Source organism: Hyperolius riggenbachi, chromosome 1 (assembly GCF_040937935.1).
Source record: "Hyperolius riggenbachi isolate aHypRig1 chromosome 1, aHypRig1.pri, whole genome shotgun sequence".
NCBI lineage: Eukaryota > Metazoa > Chordata > Amphibia > Anura > Hyperoliidae > Hyperolius > Hyperolius riggenbachi.
This window is the reverse complement of record NC_090646.1, coordinates 120976545-120998994: the sequence shown is the minus strand read 5'-3', so window position 1 is coordinate 120998994 and position 22450 is coordinate 120976545. Positions and strand designations below refer to the sequence as shown.

The 22450-nt window shown below is 48.4% G+C and overlaps 1 protein-coding gene across 2 annotated transcripts in view; it reads right to left on the bottom strand.

Moving 5' to 3' along the window:
* Nucleotides 1-11258, bottom strand: part of LOC137564711 (toll-like receptor 1) — a 41059-nt gene extending 29801 nt beyond the window's left edge. For both annotated transcript variants that reach the window (XM_068278454.1, XM_068278453.1), the window contains exon 1: nt 11152-11258. The gene's annotated coding sequence lies outside the window, so the exon portion shown is untranslated. The remainder of the gene's footprint in view (nt 1-11151) is intronic.
* Nucleotides 11259-22450: the final 11192 nt, after the last annotated feature.

Below are 22450 nucleotides of genomic sequence, written 5' to 3'. Positions count from 1 at the left end.
CCATGGATGCCTGGTCTGCCAAGCAGGTACATTATTTACACAGCCCATTGGGTCAACCTGGTGACCGCTGGCAAACAGGGAGTACGTGGCTGTGCAGCGGACCTAGTGACACCTCCACGGCTTGCAGGCAGGCCTCCTGCCACCTCCTCTCCTCCTGCTACATCCTCTTCGCTATCGTCATCCTCCTTGGCTGAGTGGCAGTTCAACTCTACTGGTGCAGCGATCTCCTCTCCAGCTACACAGCCCCAGCTCCCCAGGGCCTATGCTGCATGCCAGGTACGACGGTGTCACGCCATCTTAGACATGTCTTGCCTCAAAGCGGAGAGTCACACTGGACCAGCTCTCCTGGCTGCTCTTAACAAACAGGTGGATCAGTGGCTGACACCACACCAACTGGAAATCAGCAAAGTGATATGTGACAATGGCAGCAATCTCCTTTCGGCTTTGAATTTGGGAAAGTTGACACATGTACCCTGCATGGCATATGTGCTGAATCTCATAATTCAGAGATTTATGTGTAAGTACCCAGGCTTACAGGACGTCCTAAAGCAGTCCAGGAAGGTGTGTGGGTATTTCAGGTGGTCTTACACGGCCATGGCACGCTTTGCCGATATTCAGCGGAGAAACAACTTGCCAGTGAGACGCTTGATTTGCGATAGCCCAACTCGCTGTAATTTGACCCTCCTGCGGTTAGAGCCTGGCTGGAACTGAACTAAACTAACTTTGGACCTTATGCATATCCCATGCAAACTCTATGTGGACCTTATATATATATCTCCCCGAAATATTACATGTTGGACGTTATATGCACCAATGCACATCTTTATTTTGTCTGTTTTGCGTTTTTGGTTATCCTGTTTGATATTACTTTTCTGTTCTTGTCTATGCCATGTGAACCACAAATAATTCTGAGTATGACTCCTGTGGTAAATGGCAAATAAAGGTGAATCTGATTCTGATAGCTGATACCCCCTTTCCCATGAGAAATCTATTATTTTCTCAAACGGATCATCAGGGGTCTCTGTATGACTGATATTGTGGTGAAACCCCTCCCACAGTGTGATGTCAGGATCATGGTCCTGGCAGTTTCCTGTCTGTGAACCTCGTTGTATTGTGGGAAATAGTTGTTTACAGCTGTTTCCAACTGCCAAAAAAGCAAACAGCATCTCATTCCACTGACATCAACTGCCAGCAGTAAAAATGTCACCATGTGATAAATGTCAGAATGTAAATCAAGAAGTTTTAAATCAGGATGATACCATTTATTGGCTAACTACAAATGAATAAGAATAAACAAGCTTTCGGCCTTGCAGCCTTCGTCAGGTTTACATCCTGTTAGTTTGCAAGCTGGTGGTACAGACAGCTTATATACATGCAACATCAAAAGGGAAAACAGATATTTTTTTCAAGCATAAATACGTTATTAAGATGCCTTAATACAAACAGACCATCTAAATGGGGTAAGATAAGGATCCTTGTTTACTCCATTGCTCACAGACCTGGTATTAGGATTGACCCAGAGGTATCGTAAATTCTTAGTTCACAAGTTCAGCTAGAGTGGCTGAGACCGTTCATATATCATCAATCTCATACCAATATAGAAAGTTGTTGTCCTTATTCAAACCCTTCTGCATAGCTTTGAACCAATTTATAAATTTTGTTTCTGCTATTAATCGGTCATTTGACGTTTTGAAGCCGCCCTTCAGGGCAGTGACACGAAGATCATCCATGCTGTGTCCGTTGGACCGAAAGTGTGTAGCAACTGGGAGTCCAGATTTGGTATCATTAATAGTGTGCCTGTGTCCATTCATACGTTTGCGCAGTGTTTGTCCAGTTTCTCCCACGTACATAACATTGGGGCATTTAGCACACATGATCAGATATACCAGATTGGTGGACCCACAGGAAAATTTACCTTGTACTCTGTACTCCTGTTGTGAACCTGGTATCGTTACCCTGTCAGTGGAGTAAATGTGTCTGCAGGTCCCACATATTTTTTGTCGGCAGGGTGATGTTCCGTTTTGTTGAGGCCTATTCAAAGAGCTCCTGACAATCATCTGTTTTAGATTGTGTGGTTGCCGATATGACAAGAGTGGAGGTTTAGGGAATATCGTTCTAAGTCTGTGATCCTTGTGTAAAATGGGATGACGTTCCTTAGCAATCCTCCTTAAGATTTCCAGGTGTGGGTTGTAGGTGACAACCAAAGGGACACGTTCCTCTTTCTGGTTTTGCTTATATTTCAGGAGTTCAATCCTGGGGATGTTGCTGGCTTTCCTGATTTGGGCCTCAGCCATGGGAGGACTGTAACCTTGTTTAATGAAAGTGTTCTTAAGGTGATCCAGGTGCTTGTCTCTGTCCATCCTGTCAGAACAAATCCGGTTGTACCTTATAGCTTGGCTGTAAATTATAGAGTTCTTAATGTGCTTGGGATGAAAACTGTCATATCGTAGGTATGTGGGACGGTCTGTAGGTTTGCGATACACAGAGGTTTGTATGTTGTTACCCCTGATGTATATGGTGGTGTCCAGAAAGTTAATCTCTGTGTGAGAGTAGGTAAGTTTCAATTTGATTGTAGGATGGAAGGCATTGAAGTTCCTGTGGAACTGGAGAAGATCATCCTCACTTGCGGACCAGATGATTAAAATATCATCAATGAAGCGGAAGTAGGCCAAGGGTTTTATGCCACATGCATTGAGGTATTCCTCTTCGATTTTGGCCATGAATAGATTTGCATACTGTGGAGCGAATCGCGAACCCATTGCCACGCCCATCTGCTGTAAATAGAGGTCCTGTCCAAAAGTGAAATAATTATGAGTGAGAATGAATTTGATCAGTCCAGTAATAGGCTTTACAGGTATGCCCTGACCCTGAAGATATTTACGGCAGGCCGCAATACCATCATCATGGGGAATGTTCGTGTACAGGAACTCCACGTCCATCGTGGCCAGTATGGTTCCCTCAGGTACTGGGCCGATGGCTGTCAGTTTGTTCAGGAGGTGGGTGGTATCCTGTACGCCTATTACTGGACTGATCAAATTCATTCTCACTCATAATTATTTCACTTTTGGACAGGACCTCCATTTACAGCAGATGGGCGTGGCAATGGGTTCGCGATTCGCTCCACAGTATGCAAATCTATTCATGGCCAAAATCGAAGAGGAATACCTCAATGCATGTGGCATAAAACCCTTGGCCTACTTCCGCTTCATTGATGATATTTTAATCATCTGGTCCGCAAGTGAGGATGATCTCCAGTTCCACAGGAACTTCAATGCCTTCCATCCTACAATCAAATTGAAACTTACCTACTCTCACACAGAGATAAACTTTCTGGACACCACCATATACATCAGGGGTAACAACATACAAACCTCTGTGTATCGCAAACCTACAGACCGTCCCACATACCTACGATATGACAGTTTTCATCCCAAGCACATTAAGAACTCTATAATTTACAGCCAAGCTATAAGGTACAACCGGATTTGTTCTGACAGGATGGACAGAGACAAGCACCTGGATCACCTTAAGAACACTTTCATTAAACAAGGTTACAGTCCTCCCATGGCTGAGGCCCAAATCAGGAAAGCCAGCAACATCCCCAGGATTGAACTCCTGAAATATAAGCAAAACCAGAAAGAGGAACGTGTCCCTTTGGTTGTCACCTACAACCCACACCTGGAAATCTTAAGGAGGATTGCTAAGGAACGTCATCCCATTTTACACAAGGATCACAGACTTAGAACGATATTCCCTAAACCTCCTCTCTTGTCATATCGGCAACCACACAATCTAAAACAGATGATTGTCAGGAGCTCTTTGAATAGGCCTCAACAAAACGGAACATCACCCTGCCGACAAAAAATATGTGGGACCTGCAGACACATTTACTCCACTGACAGGGTAACGATACCAGGTTCACAACAGGAGTACAGAGTACAAGGTAAATTTTCCTGTGGGTCCACCAATCTGGTATATCTGATCATGTGTGCTAAATGCCCCAATGTTATGTACGTGGGAGAAACTGGACAAACACTGCGCAAACGTATGAATGGACACAGGCACACTATTAATGATACCAAATCTGGACTCCCAGTTGCTACACACTTTCGGTCCAACGGACACAGCATGGATGATCTTCGTGTCACTGCCCTGAAGGGCGGCTTCAAAACGTCAAATGACCGATTAATAGCAGAAACAAAATTTATAAATTGGTTCAAAGCTATGCAGAAGGGTTTGAATAAGGACAACAACTTTCTATATTGGTATGAGATTGATGATATATGAACGGTCTCAGCCACTCTAGCTGAACTTGTGAACTAAGAATTTACGATACCTCTGGGTCAATCCTAATACCAGGTCTGTGAGCAATGGAGTAAACAAGGATCCTTATCTTACCTCATTTAGATGGTCTGGTTGTATTAAGGCATCTTAATGACGTATTTATGCTTGAAAAAAATATCTGTTTTCCTTTTTGATGTTGCATGTATATAAGCTGTCTGTACCACCAGCTTGCAAACTAACAGGATGTAAACCTGACGAAGGCTGCAAGGCCGAAAGCTTGTTTATTCTTATTCATTTGTAGTTAGCCAATAAATGGTATCATCCTGATTTAAAACTTCTTGCTTTTACTGATGCTAACACGGTACAATACCCTACTGCTACTAGAATGTAAATCAGGGAGAGGAAAGATTTTACAATGAGCAAACACTAACTAAATCATTTATACATAATTATTGTTAAAATTAAGCACTTTTTAATTACATTATTTTTCACTGGAGTTCCTCTCTAAGGGTAGGGTCACACTTGTGAACATGCACATAATACTTCCCAATGCCAGGGAAGAATGCAGATTCAGCTGCGGGAGAATGTTTCTTTTTTATTATGGCCTCAAGTGTGACCAATATCCTAAAGCTTGGTTCACACTTGCGATAAAAAAACAAACGGATTGTGAACGGATCCAACGTTAACCTATGGAACCGTTCACATGCGTCCGTTTGTACTGCACCATTCCGTACGTTCCGCTGAACAGACTACAAGTTTCTTGCAGCACCAATTTTTCCAGACACCACAGCCAAGTGGACCTGAAACGGAAGCTGAAGCGCAGCATTGGGGGAATATAGAAAATAGAAAAATTCACTAAGGGAGTGGGTGGTCTGGGGGGGATGTGGGGAAAACGAAACAGAAGCAGTGGAAGGGAAACGGATTGGCAATGGAGTGAAAACGGATGTGATCGACCGGTGTTCACTGTTCAGATCCATTTTCACAGATCCGATTGCCAGTATGAAACGGGCCTAACAAAACCAAGTGTGTTGAGACAGCCTGGGACACACTTGTCAGTTTTCTGTGCGTGTTTTTCTGCAGGAATTTTCTGTACAACATGTGTGTTCAAATGAAGGAAAATGTGCACGTTTTTTCAAAACAGCTAATGTTATTGATGGAGAAAACTGACAAAATGTGCAGAATTATCCTGCAGAATATATTCAAAAAGGATTGTGAAATGGTGGAGGTGGAGGAGACTACCCAGAACTATCCAGAAGCCGATGTGTTAAAATATTGTCTTTAACAATTTTTTTAAAATTGTTTATCTTTATCTGCGTTAGAATAATACAAATATTAAAATACCAATATTAAAAGGGCCACGAGGCGAAGCCGAAATGTCAAAATATTGTCTATATTTAACAATGAAAATGGAAAGATATTTACAGTGGTAATGACGATTGTAAAACATTGGTAAGTATTACCCATATTGTACTACAACTAAACCTAACCCAACTCTCACATAGAAACCCCCCCCCCCCCCCACTCTGACGCCTAACTCTAAAACCCCCGTTCTTGACACCTAACCCTAAGACTCCTCTTTCTGACGCCTAATCCTAAAATCCCCTTTGCTGACGCCTAACCATAAAACCTCCCTTCCTGACGCCTAAAGGTGGGTACACACGTCAGATAAAAGTCTTTGGAAAATGAATGATCACATACCAATTTTACCCCCTTTTATGTAGTATAATATAAGAGCCATACCTACACAGTCTATTCTATGGAGCTGAACTCCCCATCAGATAAAAATCGTTGCAAGGTGCTGCACACAAAGATGCTGTACACATGCAACAGATCAGTATCTGCAAAAGATCAGTTCCTGCAAAAGATCCGTTCCTGCAAAATGCATTGATAGTCTATTATATCTGCAGATCTCATACACACCTTGTTTAACAGACATTCATCTGCAGATCAGACAATTATCTGCCGATCTGAAGATCCACCCTGGTGGATCTGATCTGCAGATAATTGTCCGTTAAACAAGGTGTGTACGAGATCTGCAGATATCATAGACTATAAATGCATTTTGCAGGAACGGATCTTTTGCAGGAACTGATCTTTTGCAGATACTGATCTGTTGCATGTGTACAGCATCTTTGTGTGCAGCACCTTGCAAAGATTTTTATCTGATGGGGAGTTCAGCTCCATAGAATAGACTGTGCAGGTGTGGCTCTCATACTACATGGAAGGGGGTAAAATTGGTTTGTAATCTTCCATTTTCCAAAGACTTTTATCTGACGTGTGTACCCATCATAACCATAAGACCCCCTTTATGACGCCTAACCCTAATACCCCCCTTCTTGATGCCTAACTTTAACACCTCCTTTCACTGCCGCAGATAACGTAAATACAAAAAAAGGTACATTTCTAAAACAATATGTTTCTAAATGATAATTTAGAAAAGGACAATTCTCAAACGAATTTCAAAACGATCATTTTCAAAACAAAACATTTTAGTTGGACAAGCCCGACACCCTTTTGGTGAGATTTAAATTGCATGTGTGTAATGGGACATTAAACACTTGAGTTCCTGACAAGTCTGTGTGCAGACTCCTCCTTCATTACTGGATTTATGCTGCCTAGGAATCCTTCACCAGCACCCACACACTTTCTCGGATACCCACTATTTATCAGGCGCCCAAATTTCTGCTTTTGGCAACTTATAGGCAATATATTGCATTAGTGACTATGGAGGGCCCAACTAGCCAATTAGCCACAGGTGCCCAAATTTCCTGCTTCCCTATCGCGAAGCTTCCCTTACCTAAGGTAAATATCTTTTGCTGAAATTTCGCCACAGGTACACACAATACAGTAAACCAGAGACATCCTAAAAGAAAGATTTGATACTTACTCGGGGCTTTTTCCAGCACATGTGCAGAAGACCCTGACTGCCGCAACTTAGCCAGTTACCGGGGCTGATAGCGGCTGAACGGAGGCACGCAGGAGGACGCAGTGTTGCCAACCACCCGTAAATTTACGGCATACCGTAAATTTTGTTAGAAATTTAGCTGCCCGTGAATTCCGTAAGGAATTCAGCAGCGTCCATAAGGGCGGCCAATCAGCCTTGTGCGGTGGCTGGCAGCGGGCGGAACTTACCTCCGTCTCGTACCAAGCGCCGGAAGTTCTGGTGCCGCTGCTCTGGTCTGGACTAGTGTTGGGCGAACAGTGTTCGCCACTGTTCGGGTTCTGCAGAACATCACCCTGTTCGGGTGATGTTCGAGTTCGGCCGAACACCTGATGGTGTTCGGCCAAACCGTATGGCTACATGGCCGAACTAAGAGCGCATGGCCGAACGTTCCCCGAACGTTCAGCTAGCGCTGTGATTGGCCGAACAGGTCACGTGGTTCGGACCCGAACGCGCTCTGATTGGCCGAACTGTCACGTGGTTCGGGTAAATAAATACCCGAACCACGTCATATTTCCGTCATTTGTCTGTGGGTTTAGCTTTGGGTAGGCAGGCAGGGTAGTTCGCGCTCCAGCCACGCTAGCCAGGGTCCCCCCAGTCATTGTGTCGCTGCTGGGAATAGTAGTACACCGCTCGCTCAGCATTCTGTTTACTGCCACTCTGTGTACCTCGCTCAGCCACACTATATAGCATTCTGTTTACTGTTCTGTGTCTGCTGGGAATAGTAGTACACCCAGGGCCGGCCCGCCCATGAGGCGGGGTGAAACTTTTGCCTCAGGCGGCACTTCTGGGGGGGGGGGGACGGCACCCGCCCGTGTGTGTGTGGGGCCGCCCGAGCTGGAGGGGACAGCGGGCAGGAAGGGGGGTATTGGGCCTAACAAGGTCCGTGCTGGCTTCAGCTATTTGTAAGAGGCAACGGGCGGGGATTACTCACCTCTTCCTCGTTTCAGGTCAGCGTGCGCTCCACTGACGTCACTTCCTGTTGCCTCTTACAAATAGCTGCAGCCAGCACGGACCTTGTTAAAGCTGGAGGGGAGCGGAGGACGGGGGACCCAGGCGAGGGAGGGGGGGGTCCGACCCCCCTCCCCGCCGCTAGGCCCAATACCCCCTTCCTGCCCGCTGTCCCCTCCAGCTCGGGCGGCCCCCCACACCCACGGCTGGGGGGGGGGGGGCGGGGGGCAGCGGCGATTTCTTTGAAAATTGCCTCAGGCGGCATAAAGTCTAGGCCCGGGCCTGAGTACACCGCTCGCTCAGCCACACTATATAGCATTCTGTTTACTGCCACTCTGTGTACCTCGCTCAGCCACACTATATAGCATTCTGTTTACTGTTCTGTGTCTGCTGGGAATAGTAGTACACCGCTCGCTCAGCCACACTATATAGCATTCTGTTTACTGTTCTGTGTCTGCTGGGAATAGTAGTACACCGCTCGCTCAGCCACACTATATAGCATTCTGTTTACTGCCACTCTGTGTACCTCGCTCAGCCACACTATATAGCATTCTGTTTACTGTTCTGTGTCTGCTGGGAATAGTAGTACACCGCTCGCTCAGCCACACTATATATCATTCTGTTTACTGCCACTCTGTGTACCTCGCTCAGCCACACTATATAGCATTCTGTTTACTGCCACTCTGTGTCTTCTGGGAATAGTAGTACACCGCTCACCCACCACTGTATAGCATTGTGCTCTGTGTCGCTGCTGGGAATAGTGCTACACCGCTCACCCGCCACTGTATAGCATTGTGCTCTGTGTCGCTGCTGGGAATAGTGGTACACCGCTCACCCACCATTGTATAGCATTGTGCTCTGTGTCGCTGCTGGGAATAGTGGTACACCGCTCACCCGCCACTGTATAGCATTGTGCTCTGTGTCGCTGCTGGGAATAGTGGTACACCGCTCAGCCACACTATATAGCATTCTGTTTACTGTTCTGTGTCTGCTGGGAATAGTAGTACACCGCTCGCTCAGCCACACTATATAGCATTCTGTTTACTGCCACTCTGTGTACCTCGCTCAGCCACATTATATAGCATTCTGTTTACTGCCACTCTGTGTCTTCTGGGAATAGTAGTACACCGCTCACCCGCCACTGTATAGCATTGTGCTCTGTGTCGCTGCTGGGAATAGTGGTACACCGCTCACCCGCCACTGTATAGCATTGTGCTCTGTGTCGCTGCTGGGAATGTGTATGTGCACTTCTTGATTGGCTTACAAGCAGCCTGCAGGCTTTATATAAGCAGCAGAGAACTGTTTGGGAAGTGAGTATCTCCTGTGTGTTTGGTAAGCTGCTGGGAACAGGGCCGGATTTGTACTTTTTACCGCCCAAGGCCCACTGTCACCAGCCGCCCCCCTGACCAATAGGAGGTCCACGCCCCCCTCCTTTCCCCCAACTTACATACAATTTTTCTCCAAACATACAATCTTAGGGTCCTGACACACCAAAAAGTGTTTTGCTGTTTTTTTTCTTCTTCAAAAAATGCTTCTCTTGACTTACATTAAAACTGCAGCAAAATAGCCGAGATCGCGATTTTTCAAAAAATCCTGATCGCTGCAATTTAGCCACGATTTTACCGCATTTTCAATGCAAATTTTATGGAAGCATTTTTAAAAAACAACTACCTGCAAAAACGTTTTTTTGGTGTGTCAGGGCCCCTAAAGTGAAGAACCTGAAGCAAAAATAAAAATGAGCTTAGATACTTACTATAGTAGATCCTCCTGGTGCCCACTGGTCCAGTTTTGGGACCCTCTGAGCATTTTCAGACCTCACCACTGCTGCTCGGGACCCTCTTCTTCTTTGAGGCTGCACTTCCATCTGTGTTCAAGCACAATTGTACTGGGCATGCGCAAGCATGAGCCGCATATTTCCAGTAGCACAAAGCCACTTGTGTATGGCTTTTTCTTTGTGCACGAGCAGCTTCGTGTTATTGGACTGGGCCAGTACGGTTGTGCTTGTACACAGATAAGAGCACAACCACAAGGAACAAGTGGGTCCCAGGCAGCAGTATGGGTACCCAGAAGACCACTTTCCCCAGTATAGGTAACCATTCCCCCCCTTAGCAGTATAAGTAGCCAGAAGAACCCCCTCTCACCCCTTATGTAGGAGGACAGAGGCACCAGTACTGGAAGCCACAGTATGGGTTAAATGGCCAGGATGGAGAGGGGGGTATACTAGAGAAGAACACATGGATGGGACCGTGCATACGCAGTAGGTGCGCCTGCAGTCCCAGTCGCCAAACTTATGCAGCTACCAGTGGGAAACCGGAGGGGGCCCAGAGAATACCTTGGGACCTCTCAGGGACTATGGGGGGCTGGAAGGGGCTAAGTAAAAGTACAGTTTTGTTTGTTTTTAAAATTAAGTAAAACCACCACACAATTCTAGAAAATGTAAAGTAAACAAAACACGATTGACACATACCTGAGGCTTCCTTCAGCCCCCTCCTCTCCCCCTATAGTGTTTCTGGCCCCTCAGTTCCTTTAGACTCATCTCCATCTGCTGTTGCTTCACTTAAAAATCTGCGATTGGCCACAGTCGCAGCTATGGTGCATGTAATGTACTTGATCATGCTTCCGAGAAGCTAGGCAAGGCAGTCGTGGCCCAGAGCGTTCTGCACGTGTGGTTTGGAAAGAATCAGCATGTTACTGGCTGGGGACGCTGGGCACAGCCGCTGAGGAGCATGATTGAGGAGGCACTGCGCACACAGGACATTACATGCACCATAGCTGCGACTCAGGCCAATTGCAACTTTTTAAGAGGGGTACCAGTTATATGATAGAGTCGAAAGGAACTGAGGGGCAAGAACACTATGGGGGGCAAGAAGAAGCCCCAGGTATGTAAATCATGTTTGTGTTGCTGTTTTTAGGTCTCATTTTAAACCTGATGAGTTCAGCACAAGCACAGAGAGAGTTAATCTTTATCAACTTACACTTCCCGGGTCCCCTCCTCCACTGAATCATAAATGTCCTCTCACAGCTGGATGCGAGGCCAGGACCTTTTCACTATCACATCGTGGCTGAACGCTGAGCTGAACTCCTCTCCTCTTGCTGTGCTCAGGGCCGGATTTGTACTTTTTACCGCCCAAGGCCCACTGTCACCAGCCGCCCCCCTGACCAATAGGAGGTCCACGCCCCCCTCCTTTCCCCCAACTTACATACAATTTTTCTCCAAACATACAATCTTAGGGTCCTGACACACCAAAAAGTGTTTTGCTGTTTTTTTTCTTCTTCAAAAAATGCTTCTCTTGACTTACATTAAAACTGCAGCAAAATAGCCGAGATCGCGATTTTTCAAAAAATCCTGATCGCTGCAATTTAGCCACGATTTTACCGCATTTTCAATGCAAATTTTATGGAAGCATTTTTAAAAAACAACTACCTGCAAAAACGTTTTTTTGGTGTGTCAGGGCCCCTAAAGTGAAGAACCTGAAGCAAAAATAAAAATGAGCTTAGATACTTACTATAGTAGATCCTCCTGGTGCCCACTGGTCCAGTTTTGGGACCCTCTGAGCATTTTCAGACCTCACCACTGCTGCTCGGGACCCTCTTCTTCTTTGAGGCTGCACTTCCATCTGTGTTCAAGCACAATTGTACTGGGCATGCGCAAGCATGAGCCGCATATTTCCAGTAGCACAAAGCCACTTGTGTATGGCTTTTTCTTTGTGCACGAGCAGCTTCGTGTTATTGGACTGGGCCAGTACGGTTGTGCTTGTACACAGATAAGAGCACAACCACAAGGAACAAGTGGGTCCCAGGCAGCAGTATGGGTACCCAGAAGACCACTTTCCCCAGTATAGGTAACCATTCCCCCCCTTAGCAGTATAAGTAGCCAGAAGAACCCCCTCTCACCCCTTATGTAGGAGGACAGAGGCACCAGTACTGGAAGCCACAGTATGGGTTAAATGGCCAGGATGGAGAGGGGGGTATACTAGAGAAGAACACATGGATGGGACCGTGCATACGCAGTAGGTGCGCCTGCAGTCCCAGTCGCCAAACTTATGCAGCTACCAGTGGGAAACCGGAGGGGGCCCAGAGAATACCTTGGGACCTCTCAGGGACTATGGGGGGCTGGAAGGGGCTAAGTAAAAGTACAGTTTTGTTTGTTTTTAAAATTAAGTAAAACCACCACACAATTCTAGAAAATGTAAAGTAAACAAAACACGATTGACACATACCTGAGGCTTCCTTCAGCCCCCTCCTCTCCCCCTATAGTGTTTCTGGCCCCTCAGTTCCTTTAGACTCATCTCCATCTGCTGTTGCTTCACTTAAAAATCTGCGATTGGCCACAGTCGCAGCTATGGTGCATGTAATGTACTTGATCATGCTTCCGAGAAGCTAGGCAAGGCAGTCGTGGCCCAGAGCGTTCTGCACGTGTGGTTTGGAAAGAATCAGCATGTTACTGGCTGGGGACGCTGGGCACAGCCGCTGAGGAGCATGATTGAGGAGGCACTGCGCACACAGGACATTACATGCACCATAGCTGCGACTCAGGCCAATTGCAACTTTTTAAGAGGGGTACCAGTTATATGATAGAGTCGAAAGGAACTGAGGGGCAAGAACACTATGGGGGGCAAGAAGAAGCCCCAGGTATGTAAATCATGTTTGTGTTGCTGTTTTTAGGTCTCATTTTAAACCTGATGAGTTCAGCACAAGCACAGAGAGAGTTAATCTTTATCAACTTACACTTCCCGGGTCCCCTCCTCCACTGAATCATAAATGTCCTCTCACAGCTGGATGCGAGGCCAGGACCTTTTCACTATCACATCGTGGCTGAACGCTGAGCTGAACTCCTCTCCTCTTGCTGTGCTTCAGCTGGCCGGGACACAGACACAAGCACGGGAGAGGCAGCGGGGGTGGGGCAGCTTAACACTCGTCTATAGAGAATGACAGCGAGCAGGGATGCAGTGATACAGCCACTGCTCCTCTCCTGTCATATTAGCAAAGCTGCCCGCTCTTTGCCCTGTCTGTAGCCGCCGCTGCTGTACACAGACATGCTTCTGTGTGTGCAGAGCAGAGCAGGGGAGGGGGCGGGAGCGGCTGCTACTGACAAGCAATGTTATCCCTCATCTCCGTGGAACAGTGTGGTCGGCTTTGGGGACACACACACGAGTTTGACTGCCTTGTTGGAACCCGCCCCTTCCTTGGCTCCGCCCTAGTCACGGGCCTCCCAGGCCTTTCCACAAATCCGGCCCTGGCTGGGAATAGTGGTACTGTATAGCATTTCTGTACTGCCACTGTACTGCTGCCAGTCAGCGTGTACTGTAAGGATAAGTGAAATGAGGAAGAAATCCGGTGAAAGAGGGAGGGGCAAGGGAAGAGGTGTTTCCCCTGATGGTTCACGTACAGGCCACAGGGGAGCACCCAAGAAAACCCACTCAATACCGCCCATGTTGTCCAGGACAACAACCCTCACAAATCCAAAAGAACAGGACCAGATAATTACTTGGATGACCTCTCAAGCGTCCAGCAGTGGGTTAAGCAGCACCAGCACATCACGCACGAGGTCCGAGTCCTCAGCCAGTTACAAGGAGCCAGTGGGCACAAAGCTGACACAACCGGCAGCGACACCACGCACACAACTGCCAGATAACCAGTCCGATGAATTACCTCAGGACACAATGGGGTATTCGCAGGAGCTATTCCCAGCCCAACAAACTTCCACCTTTCAAAGGTCAATGGAGGAACAGCCAGAAATGTTGTGACCGGATTCACAACCATTAACTGTGGGAAATGCACCGCGCACTGAAATACAAGTCGAGTCCGAGGAGGACTCGGAAACCCAAATCCCAGAGCAAGTTGGGCAGGAGGGGTTGCAATTGCAGAAGGTCGGCCGACAAGATCTGGAAGACGACGTTGGAGTGAGCTGCGCAGAGGTTGTTCTGGGGAGCTCTACTCCACGGCGGCGGCCCCCCACAATGACATATGACGAGTTTGAGGAGATGGAAGAGGAGGGTATGGACAATGTGGACAGAGACCCAGATTTTGTTTGTGAACGAGAACATCGGCGTCGTAGCAGCAGCACAGATGAGTCTGTTGAAGAACCCACTGCTGCACGAGTTCGCCTTGTGCCACAAGGTAGGCGGCGCGCAATTTCAGGCACCACAAGCGTGGAAGTTCAAGTGAGAGGCAAAAGAGGAGCAAACAGAAATCGCCAGCAAGGCAGGTGCTCCAAAGTCTGGGCTTTCTTTGAAGACTGCACTGAGGATGTTACCATGGCGATTTGCAAGGTGTGCAAGACCCGCCTGAGCAGGGGAAAAAGTATTAACAACCTCTCCACCACCAGCATGAGCCGCCACATGCTATCCAAACATCCCACTCTGTGGGCAAACTCGGCAGGACAGGGTACCAGCAACACTGCCTCCCTTGGGTTCACCAGACTCACCACCAGACCCACCTCAGCAGCAGCGGTAGCCCAGCCATTGCGTGGTTCACAACATTCACAAACATCAGACGACGCTGACACTGTCACTTTCCGGAGTAGTGCTCTTGAGGTCTCCCAGTCTTCATCAAACACAACAACCAACAGCCCTTCCGTGTGCAGCGCTACGGTTCAGTTATCTGTGTCGGAGATGTTTGAGCGCAAGAGGAAATTGCCAGCAAATGACCCCCGGGCCGTGGCAGTAACAGCCAGCATAGCCAAGCTTCTGGCCTGCGAAATGCTGCCATATCGAGTGGTGGAGACAAACAGCTTCAAGGGCATGATGTCAGTGGCCATCCAACGTTACGTGGTTCCCAGCCGCTACCACTTTGCGCGCTCTGCAGTGCCTGAGTTGCATGAGCACGTGGTCAGCAAAATAACCCGAAGCTTGAAGAATGCCGTTGCCTGCAAGGTTCACCTCACCACTGACACCTGGACGAGTGCGTTCGGCCAGGGTCGATACATCTCCCTTACCGCGCACTGGGTGAACCTTGTGGAGCCTGGCAGCGATTCCTCACCTGCTACAGCGCGGGTGTTGCAGCTGCACCGCCGTCCCTCCCACTGGATAACAACAGCAGCACCTACCTCTCTGACTCCTTCTCCTCCAACACATCTCAAAGCTGTACCTCATCCGGAAACGCTAACCCAGCAGCAGGAGGATCGTGGAAGCAGTGCAGCACAGCTGTTGGCATGCGTCAGCAAGCGTTGCTGAAGCTGATCTGCCTTTGGGATAAGCAGCACACAGGGGAGGAAATTTGGAAGGGAATAAAGGAACAGACGGATTTGTGGCTGGCACCGCTGGACCTGAAACCGGGCATGGTTGTGTGTGATAATGGGAGTAATCTCATTCGCGCTTTAAGGTTGGCTAAGCTGACACACATCCCTTGCCTGGCGCACGTGATGAACCTAGTAGTTCAGCGGTTCCTGAGGACATACCCAGGCGTGGCCGATCTTCTGTTGAAGGTGCGTCGAGTGGCCAAACATTGTAGAAATTCCAGTACTGCTTCGGGGGCACTCGCCAAGATGCAGGAGCGCTTCAATCTCCCCCACCATCGCTTGCTGTGTGATGTCCCTACGCGCTGGAATTCTACGCTGCACATGCTAGCCCGCTTTTGTGAGCAGAAGAGTGCAGTGGTCCAGTACATGACGGCGCAGTACCGAGGCGCATCCGGACAGCTGCCAAGCTTCTGTGGATCCGATTGGGCCAACATGTTGGACCTCTGCCAAGTCCTCCAAAATTTTGAGCAATCCACGTTGCTTGTGAGCAGTGACAACTCTTCAGTCAGCATTACCATACCACTGCTGTGTTTACTGAAGAGGTCAATGTTGAAAATTAAGGAAACAGCTGTCATGATGCAACTGGGGGAATCTGAAGGAGAAAACGATCAGCGTGATGGTACTAACATCAGGCCATCCGCCTCAGGGAACGCTGGCCCCAGCAGCTATGACGAAGAAGAGGAGGAGGAACAGCTGGAGTTGGAGCAGGAATTTCATGCCACCACTGACGAGGGCCAGAGCGGTGCACGTTGGACTTCCACAATTCAGCGCGAATGGTCAGCAGAAGCAGACCAGGAGGAAGGTGACGACTAGGATGCATCACAACAACTATCACAACGCTCACAAGACGATGATGAGGATTCTGGTAGGACTCTGGCACACATGGCTCAATTCATGCTAGACTGCATTGAACGTGACCCACGCATTGTGCGCATTTTGGACAACACCAATTACTGGGTTTATACCCTTCTGGATCCACGGTACAAACACAATGTTCCAAAACTGCTTGAAGAAAGAGTCAGACAGGTCAAAATGAAAGAATACCAGCAGGCCCTTGTGGAGACTTTAGAGAGGAGATTGACATCCTCCCCCTCCTCTAGCCAGTTGTACGCCGACAGACTGACTTCCGCAAACCCAGGACGACCAGGAGGGCAGCAAACAACGCAAGCCACAACTAGTGCCCAAAAGGGATTGGTATCGGCAGTGTCCTTGGAGTGGGAAAATTTTCTGACACCCATGCAGCAGCAGCCCACTGAACAGCAAGCGTGCAGATCCACCTCCAACACCGATCGCCTGGAGAAGATGGTCAAGGACTACATGTCAGATGACGTAGCTGTGTCGAACAATCCATCTGCACCCTTCAACTATTGGGTATCGAAGCTAGACACCTGGCACGAACTGGCAATGTACGCAATAGAGGTGCTGGCTTGCCCGGCAGCCAGCGTTATGTCGGAACGCTGTTTCAGTGCTGCCGGAGGCATCGTCACAGATCGGCGTATCCGCCTCTCCACAGAAAATGCAGACCGTCTGACTCAAATTAAAATGAATCAATCCTGGATTGGAAATGACTACGCAACACTCCAGGACCCCAACCAAGTAACATGACCAATGAACATCTGGGATGGTGTAGCGTTTCCGGTCCCTGTTTATTGAACCTCTCATCTGTATTACATTTATGACTACATGGCGGCAAAAAGCCTTGCTGCTATATCCGCACGCTTTTTGTCCTCATGCAAGGCCTGGGTTGTTGTGTCTCACAAAGCGTGGCCTTCTCCTCCTGCGCCTCCTCCTGTTCCATCACGTCTGCTGCTGCTGGGTTAGCGTTGCCGCGTGGTCCCTGTTTATTGAACCACTTATCTTTATTACATTTATGACTGCATGGCGGTAAAAAGCATGCTATCCGCACGCTTCTTGTCCTCATGCAAGGCCTGGGTTGTTGTGTCTCACAAAGCGTGGCCTTCTCCTCCTGCACCTCCTCCTGTTCCATCACGTCTGCTGCTGCTGGGTTAGCGTTGCCGCGTGGTCCCTGTTTATTGAACCACTTATCTTTATTACATTTATGACTGCATGGCGGTACAAAGCATGCTATCCGCACGCTTCTTGTCCTCATGCAAGGCCTGGGTTGTTGTGTCTCACAAAGCGTGGCCTTCTCCTCCTGCGCCTCCTCCTGTTCCATCACGTCTGCTGCTGCTGGGTTAGCGTTGCTGCGTGGTCCCTGTTTATTGAACCACTTATCTTTATTACATTTATGACTGCATGGCGGTACAAAGCATGCTATCCGCACGCTTCTTGTCCTCATGCAAGGCCTGGGTTGTTGTGTCTCACAAAGCGTGGCCTTCTCCTCCTGCGCCTCCTCCTGTTCCATCACGTCTGCTGCTGCTGGGTTAGCGTTGCCGCGTGGTCCCTGTTTATTGAACCACTTATCTTTATTACATTTATGACTGCATGGCGGTACAAAGCATGCTATCCGCACGCTTCTTGTCCTCATGCAAGGCCTGGATTGTTGTGTCTCACAAAGCGTGGCCTTCTCCTCCTGCGCCTCCTCCTGTTCCATCACGTCTGCTGCTGCTGCTGCTGGGTTAGCGTTACCGGTCCCTTTTCCTGGAACCTCTTCTCTGTATTACATTTATGACTGCATGGCGAAAAAAAGCATGTTACCTGTGCAAAGAAACATGACATTTTCCACATTTAAAAGACAGTTTTTCCTTTGAAACTTTACAATCAATTTTCTCAAAAACTATAAGGTCTTTTTCAAATTTTTTTTTCCCTCTTGTACCCACTCCCAAGGTGCACATACCCTGCTAATTTGGGGTATGTAGCATGTAAGGAAGCTTTACAAAGCATGAAAGTTCGGGTCCCCATTGACTTCCATTATGTTCGGAGTTCGGCGCGAACACCCGAACATCGCGGCGATGTTCGGCGAACGTTCGCGAACCCGAACATCTAGGTGTTCGCCCAACACTAGTCTGGACCAGACCAGACTAGTGGCAAATCCATCCCGCGCCTTCAACGAGACTGAGGTAAGTTCCGCCCGCTGCCAGCCGCCGCACAACACTTACTTCTGCAGAGAGGGGAGAGCGAGTGAGGGAGAGCCCCCAGGTGAGGGAAGGAGGGGGGGATGGCCCCCCTTCCCCACTGTGCCCACAGCTCTCCTTCTCTGCGCTGCTTCCCTCCTGCTGGGGGACACCTGGCTACCTATTCTGAGGACATATGCCCCTGCCTACATATACTGGGGACATATACCCTTGGCTATATATACTGGGCACATATACCCCTGCCTACATATACTGGGGACATATACCCCTGCCTACATGTACTGGGGACATATACCCCTGCCTACATATACTGGAGACATATACCTCTGGCTACATATACTGGGGATATATATACACCTGCCTACATATACTGGGGACATATACCCCTGACTACAAATACTGGGGACATATACCCCTGCCTACATATACTGGGGACATATACCCCTGCCTACATATACTGGGGACATATACCCCTGCCTACATGTACTGGGGACATATACCCCTGCCTACATATACTGGGGACATATACCCCTGCCTACATATACTGGGGACATATACCCCTGCCTACATATACTGGGGACATATACCCCTGCCTACATGTACTGGGGACATATACCCCTGCCTACATATACTGTGGACATACACCCCTGCCTACATATACTAGGGACATATACCCCTGCCTACATATACTGGGGACATATACCCCCTACTGCATATACTAGGCACATATAAACCTGCCTACAAAAAGGGCACATATGCCCCTGGCTACATCTACTGGGCACATATACCCCTGGCTACATATACTGGGCACATATACCCCTGCCTATATATACTGGGCACATATTCCCCTGCCTACATATACTGGGGACATATACCCCTGCCTACATATACTGGGGACATATACCCCTGCCTACATATACTGCAGTCTTCTCCCCAGAATTTTTTTCCAGCCGGGTGGCATGAAAAAGTAGCCTGGTGGGACGTTTAGCGCAGGGTGCATTTGATGTCACACGTGCACTATATGTTGGCGGCATATGGGGCGCTAATGGAAGAGGATGAACCAGAAGAGGGATGGGCACAGAGCGGTAGGTGACATAGGACAGGTATTGTATAAATGCACATTTATACACTAGGTGGAACAGCACCGGGGGGTTTATCGTGTTCGTCACTCCGATGGCGAGAGGTCCGATATCCTCTGGCCATTACCTCTGTGCACTTGATCTACTATGGCTGCCCTACATCTTGCAGCTTGTTCAAACGATATGTGGCGAATTTCTGCCCGAAATTGGTAATGGTGTTGATCGGACATGCACTTGGTGGCACCGATTTTCATCCGTTTCGATTATAATCAAATCGGATGGTTGATCAGCCGCCAAGTTGCCTGATGTATGGCCACTCTACACAGGCTTCAGTGTCCCTGCTCATGAGTATTGCATTTCACATGGCTTATTTCACATGGATGTTATTTCCTGAAGGCAGGTTGTTTTGCAGATAGTGTACAGGGGCCATATTTATAACTGATGATGATATATGGCCCCTGCACATTATCTGCAATACCGCGCTCCCCCAGGAAACCATTAATATGAAATAACATGCATGTGAAATGCAATAACCAATACATTTTACACCATGTGCACATAAACTTGCTTAGTCTCTGCACAGGCTCCAGTGTGTCCCTGCTTATAATTATTGCAATTCACATGACTGTTAACTCACATTGATGTTATTCCTGCAGGGGGAGGAGGCCTGTCCCAGGGTATTGCAGATAGTGTGTGGCTATAGATATGATAAGGATTATGATAACCCCTGCAGGAATAAAGGCCCGTACACACGCCTGACTGCAGGCAACGACGGGTCCGTTGTCACCTGTGCTGGGAGGGCGTTCCAGCGACAGTCCGGCGTGTGTACAGCATTATCAGTCCGCCGACAGACTGTACACACGCCGGACTGTCTGCTGAAAACCCGCCCAGCGGGAGGTGACGACGGACCCGTCGTTGCCTGCAGTCAGGCGTGTGTACGGACCTTAACACCCATGGGAATTAACAGCCATGTGAATTGCAATAGTTATGAGCAGGAATTTGACACCACCAATGCACATAGTTTATTCATTGATATTTACATGAAGAGTTCTAAACAAATTTGGAAGCCATCCCGGAAGCCCTTCCTTGCAACATTGCACAAGCTGTATGTGTGAAAAGACGTAACCTGATCTCCTCCTGAGTCCGGACTATGACTATGCTGATGGTAATCAAACCGCAGCTCCTCAGCCTGGCTTTACTCAACTTTATTACACGGGGAAAAAAATGACTTTTGTCAGATCTCCTGTCCAGACTATCTGACTTCAGACAGGAGACTAAAACTTCAGGGAGGACTGCGGCTGGCCATAAACCATCAGGAAGCTGGTAGTTCTGAGCCTGCGCAGTACAGCCCGGAGGACGTCCGATGACATCAGCGCGCCGCCGTGAGGCGCATTTTGGAACGCAGAAGAAGGCCGGCCTGGCCAGGTCGGGCGCGCCACCGGAGACCACCGGGAGCCTGCGGAGCGACGCCGAGGGTACCTCCTGCCTGACACGGGCTGAAGGAAGCCCCAGGTAAGTGGATGCGGATTTTTTTTTTCTTAATCGTCCCTGAACCTTCCCTTTAAGAACAGACTCACCGAGTGACGCCTGTGCTGTCCTGCTGGCTGCTTCTCCACCCCCTACTCCATTCACTCTGCCTGGCACTGTCCTAGCCTGCATATCTGCACGGGAAGAATCACCTTTGGCAGCAGCTAATGATCGGGCATCCAAGATCTTCCGGCACATCAGGAAAGTATGAACACTGTGCTGGGGGTGGGGTTAATAATTGAGATGCGGGGCAAAAACAAACAGCTGCAGCAAGGCATTTACATACCAGAGGGATGCGGACAGAGGAAATCTCCCCCTTGCCAGTCTGCCCCTTGCTTGCTCAGGCTCCAGCATGCCTGTTCTCTCTTTATTGACGAGAGAGGCTCTGTCAGATCATAGATCTACTACTACTTACTGGAGGGCGGGAGGGAGAATCGGTGCATGAGTCCCGCCCCTTACAACCCGCTCAGCCAATCCCTGTCTTACCAAAATGCTTGAGCTGAGGGGTAGAGGAGCGCTCCTGCAGTGCACAGCCTCAGCCTTTGCTATTGTGAGAGGCTGGCGCTGATTGAAAGCAGGCAATGGAGCGCTCCTATGTGAAGTTTTAGAAGCCCTAGGCGAGCACGTCACCAGGCGGGCGGGGTTTCAAATCAGCCGGGCGGCCCGCCCACCTAATTAGCCCTGGGGAGAACACTGTACTGGGGACATATACCCCTGCCTACATATACTGGGGACATATACCCCTGACTGGGACATATACCTCTGGCTATATATACTGGGCACATACTGTATACCCCTGCCTACATATAGTGGGGACATATACCTCTAGCTACATATACTGGTCACATATACCCCTGACTACATATACTGGGCACATATACCCCTGTCTACATATACTGGGGACATATACCTCTGGCTACATATACTGGGGTCATATACCTCTGGCACATATACCCCTGACTACATATACTGAGCACATATACCCCTGACTACATATACTGGGCACATATACCCCTGGCTACATATACTGAGCACATATACCCCTGACTACATATACTGGGCACATATACCCCTGGCTACATATACTGGGCACATATACCTCTGGCTACATATACTGAGCACATATACCCCTGGCTACCTGTTCTGGGGACATCTCTACCCCTGGCTACCTGTTCTGGGACATCTATACCTCTGGCTACCTATTGTGGGTACACCTATAGACAATCCCAGGTCTATAGGTGTCCCCACAATAGGTAGGCAGTGGTATTTTTTGGGAACCACTGCAGTCAGATTAAGTGTATTTTGGGGGAATCGCTGCTGCCAGATTACATATATTTTTAGGGAACCACTGCCATATTATCTGTATTTTGGAAGAATCTCTGCCAGATTACGT